Here is a 16,064-nt window from a genome sequence, read left to right on the forward strand (position 1 = left end):
CATAATCTTCAAAAAATATACATAATATATCTTCGGAAAATGTTCCTCATATAGTCAGCTAGACACAAAGAAAATCTTTACACCACAAGACAGAAAGTAAGTATAAAGAACTTCTGATTTCACGGCAATACCTAAAGCATCCTCCCCCCAAAAATTATTTCAAATGTGGCAAAAAAATTAAAACAATAAAAAAATTTTAACTCTCAGTTGCGAGTTAGATGTGGAGGAGAAAAACCTAACCATTGACGCAGGAAGCTAACATGAAATCTTCTCTGACTAGGCTGTGGGAGAAAAAGACTCACTTAGATGTTTGAACGTTTAACCCTGTGATTCATGTGGTTTTAGAGTTCAAATTTATGCCACTCCCCTATGTTGTAGAATGCCCACTTAAAAACCTAACATAAAACATGACCCTGGCTGCACAGAACTGGAACTCCTGGTTGAAGTAAGTTAAAAACTATTCTAACTATAAACCCCAGAAGTCAAACTACAAGGGATTTCCACAGAAAATCCAAGCATCATTTAAAAATTGTGCTTACAACTAAAAATAACACAACACATGGAAATAATCTATAATGAGTACAATTAGATACCCCAAAACTTGACATAGTAGAATAAAAACATGAAAATAAAATAAAGTGCCCTCCTTGGCCTCCCAAAGTGCTAGGATTACAGGCGGGAGCCACTGCACCCAGCCTAAAGTAAACGTATTTTAAATTGAATTGAAATCCCCAGAACAACGAAGAGATGTCAAAAGCAATAAAACATGAAAAATATAGTCATTGGAAAAATGAACTCAGTGTCATGTTAAATATAGGTTAGACACACTGAAGAGAGAATTAATAAGCTGAAAGATAGATCTGAAGAAAATTATCCAAAAGACAGTACAGAGAAATGAGGGGAAAAAATCTGACTGTTAAGCAGCTTGAAAGTGAAAACTCTAACAGAAGTTCCAAAAGGAAAGAAGAGCAAAGCAAATGATGGAAATGCAATATTTCAAGAAATTATGGCTGAAAATTTTCCAGTAAAACATAAATTCTTAGATTTGGAAATACAAAAAGTCCCAAGCAAGATAAGTAAATATGCATCGATAAAAATTACCGTGACACCAAAAAACACCAAAGACAGAGAAAATGTGAAATAGCTAGAGAGAAAGAGAATCACCTTCACAGGAACAGTTAGACTTAACAGGTGCTACTTCAGTAGCAACAATGGAGGAGGGCTCTAAGTATTTTTATGTCACAGTGTACATTGAAAGTTATGATGCCTGTACAACACACTAGGGTGAGCAGATGAGGCTGCTCGCCAGGGGGAGACACAGCCCAAGCCCTGCCCTAACACCTTGACAACAAGGCCATCAATTCTTCTGCATACCAGTCAGCAGTCCGCACTGCACTGCAATGAGGACAGAGATATGCACTGCGGCACCCATGGAGAGGCTCTAGAATAGAGGTCTGATGATATGTTTTCATAGCATTGAGAGAAGATAATTTTAAGTAGAATTGTATAATTTTTTACCAAAATTGTATAATTTTAAGTAGAAAAGTACTTTAACCTCCTTTATTTTTCAGAAGCTTAAAGATACTGATAATCTTTAGACTTTAAATCAACTCTACATGTTAAAAATTGGGGAATAACTACTGAAAATATAAGAAACAAAATGTGTGACTTGCCTATCAATGGAAGGGGAAAAAGATAAACAAAATTAAATTAATTCAATAATAAATTCATAAAGAATAAAAAAAGAATGCTCCGATGAAAAATGTGAAAAGGAAATAAACAGGCAATTAACAAAATATAAGTATAAATGATTAGGGAATAATTTTAAAAATCCCATAAAAAAACTTGAAGAAATGTACATTTAAATGACACACAGTTTTGGCTTATCAACTTCAAAAATTTTTGTATGATTAAAGATTATTTCATTTATTTATTTATTTATTTATTTTTATTGCATTTTAGGTTTTGGGGTACATGTGAAAAACATGCAAGGTTGTTGCATAGGTGCACACGTGGCAGTATGATTTGCTGCCTCCCTCCCCTTCACCTACATCTGGCATTTCTCCCCATGCTATCCCTCCCCAACTCCCCACCCCCCCGCTATTCCCCCCTCCCCCCAACAGACCCCCGTGTATAGTGCTCCCCTCCCTGTGTCCATGTGTTCTCATTGTTCAACACCCACCTATGAGTGAGAACATGTGGTGTTTGATTTTGTGTTCTTGTGTCAGTTTGCTGAGAATGATGTTTTCCAGGTTCATCCATGTCCCTACGAAGGATGTGAACTCCTCGTTTTTAATGGGTGCATAATATTCCATGGTGTATATGTGCCACATTTTTCCTGTCCAGTCCATCATCGATGGGCATTTGGGCTGGTTCCAGGTCTTTGCTATTGTAAACTGTGCTGCAATGAACATTCGTGTGCATGTGTCCTTATAGTAGAACGATTTATAATCCTTTGGATATATGCCCAGTAATGGGATTGCTGGGTCAAATGGAATTTCTATTTCTAGGTCCTTGAGGAATCGCCACACTGTTTTCCACAGTGGTTGAACTAATTTACACTCCCACCAACAGTGTAAAAGTGTTCCTATTTCTCCACATCCTCTCCAGCATCTGTTTTCTCCAGATTTTTTAATGATCGCCATTCTAACTGGCGTGAGATGGTATCTCAATGTAGTTTTGATTTGCATTTCTCTAATGACCAGTGATGATGAGCATTTTTTCATATGTTTGTTGGCCTCATGTATGTCTTCTTTTGTAAAGTATCTGTTCATATCCTTCGCCCATTTTTGAATGGGCTTGTTTGTTTTTTTCTTGTAAATCTTTTTTAGTTCATTGTAAATTCTGGATATCAGCCCTTTGTCAGACGGGTAGGCTGCAAAGATTTTTTCCCATTGTGTTGGTTGCCGATTCACTCTATTGACTGTTTCTTTTGCCGTGCAAAAGCTGTGGAGTTTGATTAGGTCCCATTTGTCTATTTTGGCTTTTGTTGCCAATGCTTTTGGTGTTTTGGTCATAAAGTCCTTGCCTACGCCTATGTCCTGAATGGTTTTGCCTAGGTTTCCTTCTAGTGTTTTTATGGTGTTACGTCTTATGTTTAAGTCTTTTGATTAAAGATTATTTCTTTTAATGTATAAATGGTATTTAAAAATCAACAACAAAAAAATAATTCAGCACAGTATAATCTAAAATAAATGTGGATTTAAAATAGTAAGTGAATTCTCTACGAATAAGCAAAGAAATCAACAAACAAAATGTTTAAGGTCAAAAATAATATTAAAAGGCAGATTAACATCACAAGACAAAATTTGAGAAAATTTTTTAAATATTCAGTGATGGCAAAAGGGTAACAAAACAGGCTTTCACAGTCTCTCTGGAAAAAAAATTTGCTAATATATAGCCAAAGTTTTCAAAATAGGACTGACTCTTGACCTTGCAATTTTACTCATCAAATGGAGCTGCTGTTTGTTTTATCTGTTTATATGCTACGCTCCTATGTATGATTTTGTTTCATGAAAGGATTCCAGTGTTTAAAATAAAATTGAAAAACCTCAGGCTAAAATAAACTATGAGACATCCATTTATACTATGACATACATGACTAACATTCACAACCATGTGAAGTGGCCCATTAAAAGAAAAGATGTTAATAAGATGTTAACTGAAAAAAATAGCTCATAGAACTGTATGAAAATGCACATGGATTTTATTTTAGAATGTCAGTGTGTGTGTTGTATATATGCCTAGAAAAGCATTCGGAAGGATATACAACAACGTGATTTTGTTTGTTTGTTTGTTTGTTTGAGACAGAGTCTCGCTGTGTCACCCAGGCTGGAGTGGAGTGGGGCAATCTCAGCTCACTGCAACCTCTGCCTCTGCCTCCAGGGTTTAAGTGATTCTTCTGCCAGGCTTCTGAGTAGCTGGGATTACAGGCACCCACCACCATGCCCAGCTAATTTTTGTATTTTTAGTAGAGATGGGGTTTCACCATTTTTGCCAGGCTGGTCTCGAACTCCTGACCTCAGATGATCTTCCTGTCTCGGCCTCTCAAAGTAATGGGATTACAGGCATCAACCATTGCACTTGGCCCTACCAAAGTGTTTGTTTTTAATAGTTTTCTCTGATTGAATGGAACTCTGGGAATTTAAATTTTCCTGTTGGTGTAATAAAAGTCTATATTTCAGATTTTTATAATAAGCATGTCTTGCACTTGAAATAAGAAAAAATTATTTTGCATTTTAAAATCCAGTGTCAGTAGATTAAGGACCTGGAGTAACTTTATCCACTAGATTCCCACATTGCCTTTTTGCCCACTGCACTCTCACTTCCTGCTTCGTTCCAGCCTCTACCAATGCACCATGCTTCTATTTATCTACCACCTGTCGTTGACTCTCAATTCACTTCCCTTGACCTCTGACCTCAGCTCTCCCATTTCTTCTCTCATCTCACTCCTTCTCTCACCAGGCCCTCCTATAGTCTCATGGGCACCCCCATCCTCACTTCTAGTCTGTCTGTCCCAGATTCTTGCAAAAACTCCCAACAGCAATGAGTACACCTGCCTATTTGGATTATGCAATTTAATGGGTAAAATCATAGACTCTTAGTAGTCACTAATCTGACCCACTCTCCAAGTACAAGAAGTCCATCCTCAAGCCAGCCTCTGCTGGAAAACTGTAGGGCCAAAGAACCAACTAGCTGCCAAAATGCCCCCTTTGAACACAGAATAATCTGAATATACACAAAAATATAAGAACAGTCATTACATTTAGTGACGTCCATCTAACAGTCCCCTAGGCACTCCTTAAGACCACATGTGACTTCTTCACAACCTTTCAATATTTGAAAACAACCATTACGCCCCTTTTAGTCTTCTGTTTTCCTATTCCTTTTCGACCCTTCCCATATGACATGGTTTGCAACTCAGCTTCAACAGATAAATTTTAGTTTGATGATGTGCCTGTTAAAATAGATCACTTGAAACCCATCAGTTTTCTAAATATGTTTTGACAATCCAGCAAGCAAAAGGCTTTACTTAACTTGCAGAGTGGATTGGCACATTTAAAGCTGAAGAACACAATCACTTTTAATTTTATTCCATTTTATTTTGTTTTTGGAATCAGGTAACAATATTGCCTCAAAACTCTAAGACATTGAGCAAGCTCTGTTGATACCAAATGTAGTTTTTCAGAAGAGAGGCACGAAATGAGACACTAAAAATTAATCATCAATGAGTGCTTTTCTAGCTAACTGTCCTGTGTGTTTGAAAGGGAGGGAGAGACAAAGTTTGTCTGTGTGATAATTACTAATTGTTGAGGAAAGGCCTAATTTGGGGACAGTGTTAGAGTTACTCGGTTATTAAAAAATAATACATATTAGCTTCGAAGGCCTGTGTCAAATTCCAGATTCAACACTTGCTTGCTGTGTGACTTCAGGTAAGTTATTTCCTGGTTTGTAAAACTCTGTACAATCTTTTCTAACAATTGTTGAATGATTTCATTAACTCATCTTTATAAATTTCAGTGAATACTGTCTAGTATATAGTGAATACTCGATAAGCAGTACCTAGTAAATACTTATTGCCAGACCTTTCTACTGCCCAGAATCAAGCACATGGCCACTTGGAGGCCCCCCTTTGAGTTTGGGAATCAGTTTATACTCACCCCTCCTCCCAAATTTGTTGCTGACCATGTGGATTTGACAATTAACTAAAACCCTCGTATTTCTTTCTCTAATTGACAGTGTCTTATTTTTCAAATCTCACCCTCACCTTCCTGTGTAGTAGTGCTAGGTGTTAAATAGGCCCCATTTCTGATAGATATTACCTAGAAAACCAACATCTGTGATCCAGCCTGCAGGAGTAGAGCTAAAAATGGAAACTGAGTCAACATGCAGGAGTCAGACAGAAACAGCAGAAAATGGTACCAGGGTCAGGAGCTAAGGGGCATTCTGTATGGCACTAGAAATAATGGCAAAATCCCTGCAACGTGCCTTTATTGGACATCAGGTATGTGGTGCTCGTGTGGTTTTGGCTGCCATGGATACTGAGTTAGCTACTATTGACTAACAACCTGGTGCAAGGCATTGTGCTAAATATTATCCTTGCATTATATCATTTCTCTCTCTGAATACTCCCAGGAGGTTGGTATTATTATCTACTTTACGTATAAAAAGTCAAAAGCCCAGAGCATTTAGGTCACTCCCCAAGATCACACAGTAAGAAAGGGGTTAAGTCAGGGGCTGTTAGGCTTTTTCTGACTCCATGGGCTCTGCTGTCCTCAAAAGGATAGTTTGTGTTAGACCTTTACCCTTTGACAATTATGTTACTCACTTTTTTGATACCAAGTTTGGGGCTTTCCGTTTCTCTCTTGCATGGAGGAAACAGGCCGCTATGTTTTGCTAGTGGATTTCCTGGTCCTAAGTTGTAAGAGAACTTCCTCACTGTTCTCAATATAACCCCCCAAACTTGGATTTATCCTGGGTTCACCCAACTTGCCTCTTCCTGGTCTTTCTCTCTCTTCTATATTTGCTCTTAGTTAACATCTCTCTGAGATCACTGTGGTCCCTGAAAGCTGCAAGGTAGTTCTTTGAGAGGGTTACATTCCAAAATATATACCAGAAATGCTGATTCTGAAATATATGCCTTTCAGCTGCCATCGGGTCACACCTTTGCGACAAGAAACATCCACAGTTCTAATAAACAGCTTTCCAGCTTTCCCACATTATAGACCAGTAGCTGTTGGAGAAGTGAGAACATTCCTTCTCAAGACTGGATCTTGAATTTTTGTGTTTTCATTTGGAAAAGAGTGATATGCCATCATCACAAAATGCAAAGCAGAAGGGAGAGTAGGAGCCTGGGCGGTGTGGGGCTTGGCCTCGGTGGAGCCTGCTGTGGGCAACATTGGATGAGCTGGTGCAGTTGCCAGCTGCATGCAGCTCTCTAGGAGCAAGTGCCCAAGGGTGACATGGCCTCTATGAAGAGAAAGGCAATGTCACATCCTCCTGCCCTGGCTGGAGGCCCTCTGTCTCTGGCACCTACTGTGAGTGGAGTGAGGAGAAATGAACAGTCATACATGCAATTTCGTTTGGCTCAAGTCATCTTAGCATCTGTAAAGCAAGAATTCATCCATCACCAAATAAAGTCATTATCGAAGCAGCTGTTACCCAGACATGACTCTCAGCTGGGGTTGTGGGAGAGCAATTTATCTCTTAGCAGCAGCTTTCCAACATCTAACCTGCAATATACAGAGGAGAAGAAATCCTCAGAATATAAAGTTCAGGCAGACATATCAGAAACAACTCTTTAATTCTTCTTTAAAGATATGCATTGTTTTTTAACATATAAAATACTCAGAGAAAATTTAGAAAGTTCGAAAACAGCTGTACTGGGAAAAATATATCTATCAAGAAAATAACTATCATTAATATTTAATATATTTCCCTTCAGGGCAAATAAAACTGAGAATATACCATGTATTTATATGTATTTGTATCGCCAGTTGAATGGAATCAGCTGGGGAGAATGAATCTATCATACACCTGCCCTCAAAGTAACCAGGTTTCCTTAGGGTCTCCTCCAGTGATCCCATCCATCTTCTTCTGAAGCTCAGCATCTTGTCTCCTGTGACCATTTCCTGTGACCTCTGGAAAAGCCTCCCGGCAGCCTCCTGCTACCCAAGATATCTCTGTAAGTATGTTTGGCAATGTTCAGCATTCATGAGTGAGAAGGACAGCAAAATTAAGTAAATTCCATATATCGCCTGGAGGAAAGTTGCAGGAAATACTTTGAATCAGAAGAAAATGAGAAGATGCAGGATGCCAGCAGACTGTTCACAGACCTCCACTTGAAGAACAAAGAGCAGAGAAATGCTGGCCAAGTCAGGCTGGATTTAGATCTGCTTCCCTTATGCTCAGTAGTTGGAGCTCACTGCGATTCCACTGGAGTACTTTCCCTCAGCCCTCGTTAAAACCTCTACATAAAAGGGAGATATACAAGTCGTACTCCTTACCTTCCAGGAACCCATGAATGCTAATATATATCATCCTCTAGGGCCAGGGCATCAGTGCCATTTAGGGCCAAATAAGTCTTTGCTTGTGGGGCTGTCCTGTGTGTTGTGAGATGTTTAGCAGCAACCCTGGCCTTTCCTGACTAGATACCAGTAGAGCCTCTCCGTCTCCCCCTAGTTGTGACAACCAAAAATGGCTCTAGACATTGCCAAATGTCCCTTGGGGGCAAAATCATCCCGAGTTAAGAACCATTGAACCAGATATGCAATAATCCTATTTGCAACACACACAAAACATTTGGTAACGGCATCCCTAGGGTCACTAGGGCTGAGAGCATCATAGCTTTCTGGGCTTGTGGGGAGAAACACCATAGAAATGGATCCACGTAGCTCATTTATTTAAATCCTCTCAACAAACTTTCAAAGTAGGCATTATTGCCCTCATTTTGCAGGTGAGAAAACTGAGTCTCAGAGAAGATAACTAACTTTCCCAAGATCACACAGCTACACACTCTGCCACAACCCCACACTGACATTTCATTCTCCCCATTCACTTGAACCCCGCCGGGTCCCTGCTCCCTTATCTACTCAGACTTCTAAACAGCAGAGCTCTTTCCTCTGCAATAGTGTATCTGGCCAGAAAAATAATATTTCCTGGATCTCAGGCAAGGAAATCTTAGAAATTCTAAATGTATACATTCTAAATCAGAAAACCTAGAGCATGAGGAGATGGCTTGAATGGAGGCAGACTTTAGTGACACCAAAAACTGAGTAATTCCACAAAGATTTTACCCATTTCTAAATCCTCTGGTTTGTTTAGAATTACTCTGTCAGCAAAACTGTCGATAGAGTATTTTGTGTACTGATTGGACCCTGCAATTAAGCCTCCTTTGATGAAGGCACGTTAAGACTAATTTTAAATCTTATTAACGTCAGCATGACATCCACTTGAAGCTGTTTTTCAAACAAGTGGCAGCAATTTGCCCAGGGATGTCAGTGTCAGAGTTCGTTTCCAGAAGTCTCTGCAGCCGCATCTTCCTCTCCCACTCCTGTCACCCTCTCCAGACACTGTCTGTTCACAGCATGTTAAGCTCAAAGTGTCTTCATACAGGGAGAACCCCAGTGCATCTCTCAAGAGCGCAGACATGCCATGTATCTAAGCGTTGGTCTGAATCACATAGGAATAGAAGATTGAGTGTCTAATCAGATTAGTGAGAGGAAAGGATTTTGGGCCATGGCCTGCAGTCCCTTGACTTGAATTCTCTTGTATTAAGAGCAGTCATAGGTGCCTTGTGCAGCCCCTGCTTCATTGTGGAGGGATAAAGGCAGAGAGAGATTGACACAGATTATTAAAAAGCCTCTTGGGCCCAAACTCTTCCATGGTCTCTCAGATCTCTTCTGGTCTTCCTTTGAATAAAACATATGTGCCAGGCCCAGTAGCTCACACCTCAAATCCCAGCACTTTGGGAGGCCAAGACGGGCAGATCACTTGAGGCCAGGAGTTCAAGACCAGCCTGGCCAACATGGTGAAACCCCATCTCTATTAAAATGCAAAAAAAATTTAGCCAGGCTTGGTGGTGTGCACCTGTAGTCCCAGCTACTCAGGAGGCTGAATCACTTGAACCTGGGAGGTGGAGGTTGCAGTGAGTTGAGATCATGCAACTGCATTCCAGCCTGGGCAACAGAGTAAGACTCCATCTCGAAAGAGAGAAAGTAAAGAAAGGAAAGGAGGGGAGGGGAGGGAGGGAGGGAGGGAGAGAAAGAAAGAAGGAAACGGAAAGAAAGAAGAAAGAAAGGAAAGAAAGAAAGAAGGCATATACTAAGCAAGACAAGAACTGTAAAAGCTGATCTCTCCAGACTTTCTTCAACCAATGGAGGAGCCAGCCAGTCCACTTTCATTGCTTAAAATGACACCATGCCCAGAAAAGTCTGCTGAGTCATGCCAGCTGAGGCAGCATGGAGCAGGCCCAGTGCTATGGAATTAATTCTAGAATTACCTCTGGACATCGACCTGGACCCAGTAATAACCATCTTTTTTCTGACTCAACAGTCCCAAGTGACTCTGAGGTTGCCTGCTTGATTGAAAGTTGATGGTGGAGACATTAAATGGCTGAATGAGCACGGGGTGGGCAGGGATCGGGTGGAAGAAACAGATCTGGAGGAAGATGGTTACTTTCATTTAGGACATGGGAGTTTGAGCACCTGTGGGACATTCCAGGAAATATGCCATGGGAGAAGGCGAGCTTTCTCTGCCACAACCCACACTGACATTTCATTCTCCCCATTCACTTGAACCCACCAGGTCCCTGCTCCCTTATCTACTGAGACTTCTAAGTGAAATGGGGACCTGTAGGGAAATAGCAAGGCAGGGTCTTACAATAAGATTTTTATGGGGCTGGGAAATGGAGGGATAAGAAAGAAGTTACTGGATTTTTCTTTGCATTTGAGACCAACCCTTCAAATTCTGGATGAGCGGCTAGGCTGCAACTTTGACCTCCAAGCTCAGTTACAAGAACCTCAGTTCTTAACCCTGAAGGACCCCTGGGTATAGAAGTATCCATTGCTCCACAAACAGCAACTTAATTATTTTCATGTGCTTTTCTTTGTTGATATTATTATTTTTAATGACCACTATGGTTTGAACGTTTGTGTCCCTCCAAAATTCATGTTGAAACTTAATCTCCAATGTAATACTATTAAGAGATGGGGTCTTTAGGAGGTGATGAGGCCATGAAGACTCCTCCTTCATGAGTGGGATTAAGGCCTTTTTATAAAAGAGGCTTCAGCAAACATTTGGCCACACGAGGAAGCAGCAAGAAGGTGCTTACACCTAATGCTGGTGCCTTGATCTTGCCTTGGACTTCCCGGTCTTCAGAACTATAAGCAATAAATTTCTGGTCTTTATAAATTGCTCAGTCTGAAGCATCTTGTTATAGCATCACAAACAGACTAAGACAATATCTCAACTTCAACATGCCTCTTTGTTAGGTCATTTTAGTGTTCCTCCTCCTCCTTTTTGATTTTCATTTCTTGCAATATTTTTTCCCCTTTCTAAAGTGCCTAGAAACTTTAGAGACTATTTAACTGCTTGCCCATTCAAACGTCAGCCTTTTGGGGTTTAGAGCCAGGGCTTCCTTTTTTATTATTTTTATGCCTTCATCTTTAACATTCTATCTTGTGTCATAGTGTATAAATTTAGGTTTGTTTTTGTTTCATTTTAGCGTTTGAGGTTCAGGTTTTATTTTTAATTGTTTAAGTTTTTATCTTTAAATCTTTTATCTATTTGAACTTTTATTGTAATCATTTTACTGATTCATTTAAAAGAACTTTTTTTTTTACTTTAAGTTCTGGGATACATGTGCAGAACGTGCAGATTTGTTACATAGGTATACATGTGCCATAGTGGTTTGCTGCACCCATCAACCCTCATCTAGGTTTTAAGCCCCACATGCATTAGGTATTTGTCCTAATGCTTTCCCTCCTCTTGCCTCCCACCCTCCACAGGCCCTGGTGTATAATGTTCCCCTCCCTGTGACCATGTGTTCTCATTGTTCAACTCCTGCTTATGAGTGAGAACATGCGGTGCTTGGTTTTCTGTTCCTGTGTTAGTTTGCTGAGAATGATGGCTTCCAGCTTCATCCATGTCCCCACAAAGGACATAAACTCATTCTTTTTAATGGCTGCACAGTATTCCATGGTGTATATGTGCCACATTTTCTTTATCCAGTCTATCATTAATGGGCATCTGGGTTGGTGCCAAGTCTTTGTTATTGTAAATAGCGCCGCAATAAACATATGTGTATCTGTCTTTATAGTAGAATGATTTATAATCATTCTACTGGGTCAAATGGTATTTCTGGTTCTAGATCCTTGAGGAACTGCTACACTATCTTCCACAATGGTTGAACTATTTTACATTTCCACAAACAGTGTAAAAGCATTCCCATTCAAGTGGGAGGTGGTACACAGGGAAGCCCCAGGCTGGTGGAGAGGTGTGCAGTTTCCTCGGGCTGTAGTAACAAACTGCCACAAACTGTATGGCTCAACTCAATATTCTCTCACAGTTGTGGACCTTGGAAGTCCAAACTCAAGGTGTCAGCACGGCCATGGTCTACTTCCCAGCTCTTGGTCATGACAGGTATTCCTTGGTGTTTCGCAGCTTGCAGCTGCATGACTCCATCTCTGCCTCCATCATCACATGGCTACCCTCCCTTCTGTGTCTTCCCGTGGCATTCACCTCTCCGCTGCATCTCTCTGTGTCTCTTCTCCTCTTTTTATAAGGACACTAGTCAGATTAGCGCTATACCCTACTCCATTATTACCTTCTCTTAAATTAACAAATTACATTGACAACAACCTTATTTCCAGATAAAGTCACATTCTGAGTTTCAGGAAGAACATGAATTTTGGGGAGTACTAGCCAACCCAGTGCAAGGTAAAAAGCAAAGTATCAAAACCTGGAAGAGCCTGAAAGACTCTGTCACCAGAATCTCGACCTAGAGTGCTCAAATGTGGCTGCATTATGGAATCGGCTGGACTGTTTTAACCAATCCTGCTGCCTGGGCCCACCTCTAGAGATTCTGATTTGATTGGTGGCAGTGCAACCAGGGCTTTGGAGTTTTCTAAAGCTTCTCAGATGATTCAAATGTGTAGCCAGGATTGAGAAGCACTGCATGGAAGCTGATGGAGTTGAGAAGTCAGCCAGGCTCCAGTTCATAATGAGTCAGATAGTTGGGTGGTTTTATCTCATAGCCCCTTAAATTAGGGAAGCTATTGGATTAGCATGTGAGGAGCTCTGGACTTGGTCTTACACACAGGTTTAAATTCAACTCCCTTTTCATTAGTCATTTACCCTTTCTGAACTTCCGATTCTTCTGTAAAATGAAACAGTTGGACTAGATGTGATCTGAGTACCATTGGTGCTATTAAAAAACACTTTATATCACTTTATCACATTCATTATTTGGAAGTATTAGACATCTGCTATTGAATGGCTTCTTAACCTCAGTGACTTCTACCAAAAAATAAGAAGAAATGCAGGGTGAACAGCCTACCAGTTTATATACTGTGTAGAGGTAGAACTCATGTTCATTTTTTTTTTAACCACTAACTTCTTAGAACATGGCATAGTGTCTGGCACACAGGGAGCACTCACAATTAGTTGTTGATTCTCTGATTGGTGTCTGTGTAAGGAACATTCCAAAGCAGGATAACCTACCCCAACTCCCACTCAGGCCTGTGGCCCCAGTAGCAAATCCAATGCCAATAACTAAAACTTGGTCTGACATTTTGGAAATAATAAGCTCTGGCTCCTCCTCTTGCCAGGTGAAAGGTGTGCAGAAGTTTAATCCTTCTTCCTGAACCTCAGTCCTCTCGTCTATAAGATGGGAATGATAATTCTTATCTAGTGATGGAACAGTAAAGATTGTAGATAAGTAAACTTTGTAGCATGGTGGTTGGCAATAAATACTGAATTATTTATATATATGTATGTACTTGGCCCTGTCACTGATACTTAAAAAAGAAAAAAAAAAAAAGAGAAAAACCTCTTAGGGTTTTTCTTAGGGGTTATGAGGAGATTTATGTCTAATTTCAGCCAGAGGACTACAGTATTATTAAATAAAAAAAGGGAAGAGTCCCTTCTTAAGGTGTTACTCTTTAGTACTGTTGACATTTGGAATTGAAGTAAGTTACATCTATAGAAATGTTAGCCTTTGATAATGTTAGGCATTAACTTGTCACCAAACCTCACCTATGACATAAAATATATGATGTAAAATATGTAACTATTTTTAAATATAGTTAATGGAATCAATACTATACTTTGCAGCATTGTTCCTGATTAGTTACCTATTGTTCAGCCACAAATTACCACAAAATTAGTGGCCTAAAATAATAAACATTTATCATTTCACACAGTTTCTATGAGTGAGCAAAGAATTCAGGAGAGGCTGAGCTAGGTAGTTCAGTATGAGGATCCCTCATGAGATCTCATTCAGGGTGTCAGCTGGGGCTACAGTCATCTGAAGGCTGGACTGGGGATGGAGAACCTGCTTCCTGTGTGGCTCATCACATGGCTGACATGCTGACACTGGTTCTTGGTGGGAGGCCTCAGTTCCTTGCCATGATGACCTCTCTGTAGGGCTCTTTAAGTGTCCTCAGGACACGGCAGCTGGCTTCCGCCAGAGGTGGTGATCCAAGAGCACCCAAGGTGAAAGCTTGAACAATGTTGATGATCTAGCTGCAGAAGTAATACTTCATTGTGTCTGCAGAATTCTGTTGGTTATTAAAGTCAGTCCTATTTGATACAGGAAGAGAAGCACAGGGAATGAATCCTAGGTGGTGGTGATTATTGGGGCTCATCTTGGCGCAGACCACCTGCATCGTTATCTTTGTTAAAAACTTAAGTTCCTGGGCCCCATCTGCATTTTTAACAAGGCTCTTGGATGACTGCATGATCTACCCTAAAGTTTGAGAACAATTGCTTTATTGTGCTTAGACATATCTACATATATACTTTCACATACAACAAAAACACTGAAGTTATGACTGTTTGTTTTGGAGAGTGAGTTAAAGTGTTGGGGCAAATATCACTTTAAAAATAATAAGTATGTGCTACTTTTTTTTTTTTTTTTTTTTTAAGATGGAGTTTCGTTCTCATTACCCAGGCTGGAGTGCAATGGCGCGATCTCGGCTCACCGCAACCTCCGCCTCCTGGGTTCAGGCAATTCTCCTGCCTCAGCCTCCTGAGTAGCTGGGATTACAGGCACATGCCACCATGCCCAGCTAATTTTTTGTATTTTTAGTAGAGACGGGGTTTCACCATGTTGACCAGGATGGTCTCGATCTCTTGACCTCGTGACCCACCTGTCTCGGCCTCCCAAAGTGCTGGGATTTAATTAAGTGATTTAAAAAATGTTATTACACAATCCCTTTGGATTATTTTCTTGTGATGTTTGAGTCTATTTGACTTTAAGATAGAAAGTAAAACAAGTTACAAAAACATAGCCTCTAAATACTGAGACTATCTCCTGCTACATTAAGACAGAAGTTAGAATTCCATGGAGTACCACTAAAGGAAGCTCACCTGTTTTAGCACTGCTGTGTTCCTCTTCAACAAATTGGAAGCTAATCAAGGAGAGGCAAGGTGGCCCAGTTTCTCTTCCCTTCCCCGCCTCTCACTTAGCTTCTATGCACATCTACAGGATAGATATCAAACATTTTGGCAGAGATAAACATTTTGGCAGAGTTCATTGGTGCGAGTGAATGAGGATGTCCTTGTTTTAACACTCCAACTATTTTCATTGTCCTACTTTTTAATATTTATTACTCAGCCCCATGCCCCTTCTAGAGAGGCTTCCAGATCAAAGCTCCCCAGCTGATTTTAATTGGTCAAGACTAAAAGCTAATCAGTCTTCTCTCCAGGGATTTTAGTCAAGGTCAGGCCCTGAGGAATTGGGGTAAATATAGAGAGAAGAATGAAGGGGAGAGGAGGAAAGGAATGAGACAGAGGAAATCTGCAACTCACATATCTGGTGGAGCACTTGGATTAGGACCTTGGGCCTATCTGGCTTGGTATTCTAATATCCATTAGGGACACATCTCAGTTCTTCCAAAAGTACGGATAGGGGCGGGGCCTCTGTGCCTAGAATCACTCTTGTGTTCTTCAAGCCTCTGCCTCCAGCTCTCTTTGTGTTTATCGTTTGGGCATTTTTGCTTCACTAGGAGAACGCTGTGGTCAACACCCTTTTAAATTAATCTGGATGGCATCGCTAATTATCTCTTTAGGATAGAATCCTAGAAGTTGAAATACTAAATCAAAGAGTATGAATGATTTTGAGACCTTGATTCTTGCCCATTCATTAGGGAAGTGTTAGCTTTTTCTCCATTGATGGCCTATGTAAGCAAGTGTTCTGTAACAGACATGTATTTATGGGCACATGAATAATAAATTATTAGAAATAGCAGGGCTTTAAACTCATTAATGTACATGAAATTTTACTTCCTCCAGTCCACCGATATTGGTTGAAATATTTATAATTGTTTGCTCACTGGTAGTCC

This window comes from Aotus nancymaae, unplaced genomic scaffold, assembly GCF_030222135.1.
Source record: "Aotus nancymaae isolate 86718 unplaced genomic scaffold, 86718_ANA_hifiasm-v0.15.2.pri h1tg000025l, whole genome shotgun sequence".
Taxonomy (NCBI): Eukaryota; Metazoa; Chordata; class Mammalia; order Primates; family Aotidae; genus Aotus; species Aotus nancymaae.